At 28.1% G+C, this 1,100-nt stretch overlaps 1 protein-coding gene across 1 annotated transcript in view; it reads right to left on the reverse strand.

The window, feature by feature from the left end:
- LOC106685054 (titin) overlaps positions 1 to 721 on the reverse strand; it is a 92,268-nt gene extending 91,547 nt beyond the window's left edge. The window contains exon 1 of the mRNA XM_067052328.1: positions 631 to 721. The gene's annotated coding sequence lies outside the window, so the exon portion shown is untranslated. The remainder of the gene's footprint in view (positions 1 to 630) is intronic.
- Between the last annotated feature and the right edge of the window lie 379 nt (positions 722 to 1,100).

Here is a 1,100-nt window from a genome sequence, read left to right on the forward strand (position 1 = left end):
TAAGAAATAGAACTGAAAAGAAGTTTTTATAATTATATTATACTCATATTAATTTATTAAGCTTTTTGATGAATATTTTATTTTTTATTTCTTTAAATATCTTATGATTGTCACAGTAAATTCATATAGACACATAGAAATGGTTGGTCATAAGTAAAATAAGAAACAAAATATGCGTTCAGTGTAATAGAAAATAAACAAAACAAAGTAAGAAAGAAAAGAAAAAAATCTTAGGTTACAAAGAAATGGAAAAACAAATTAAATACGAAAATTTAATTTAATAAAAATAGATATTTTTTATATATATTTACCTCGAATCTTAATATTTTAATGAGTATTATTTATTGGAATCCTTTGCAAGCAATAACGAATCGTTAAATATAATGATTAATTACAATTATGATTTATTGAAAGTAAATGATATACTAATCTATGCTTTTGATAATTTTATATAAAATTTAATATTGTTTTAATATTTCATTTATGCAATGAATTCATGTTCATTGAAAAAAAAAAATGTATACATAATTATTATTTTATGATTTGCCTTGTTACTTAATTAAAATTACAGATATAAATATATAATAACACTATAATAATAAATTAGATAATAAACATACTCTAACCTACCTCAATATATAACGTAGTGAGTACTCCAGAGACCGAAGACAGTCTAAGCGCGGGCGAGAGGAACACTGACGCTATATAGGCGACCCCCTCCACGCCGCATCTGCGCCCCGACTGCCAAGCGACTTAGCTTCTCTGTTTAAATTATTCAACTATCGATGAAGCAGTGAAAACCTCTTGCGAAAGCACCACGATTATGAAGGCTGAGGGGAATGCCAAATATTTTACGAGCCGTGGATGGGCATTTTCGAAAAGAGATTTCGACGAAGCGTTAAAGTCTCCCAGCTAGGAACAGGAATGGTTAGTAAGTATAGCCAACAAGAGTTCAGAACTGGAGATCATAATAATTAATATAAAAGGGAATGTAAATGTGGAAACTCGTTTTGTTTTGTTTTTAAATAAATATTTTTCTTAGTTTTTGTTCTTTTGTGAAAATCTACCTCAAGCACACAAGCACCTCATAAACAGCATTT

The sequence above is a fragment of the Halyomorpha halys genome, unplaced genomic scaffold (assembly GCF_000696795.3).
Source record: "Halyomorpha halys isolate HHAL.00 unplaced genomic scaffold, Hhal_1.1 Scaffold3.1, whole genome shotgun sequence".
In the NCBI taxonomy this organism is placed as follows: domain Eukaryota; kingdom Metazoa; phylum Arthropoda; class Insecta; order Hemiptera; family Pentatomidae; genus Halyomorpha; species Halyomorpha halys.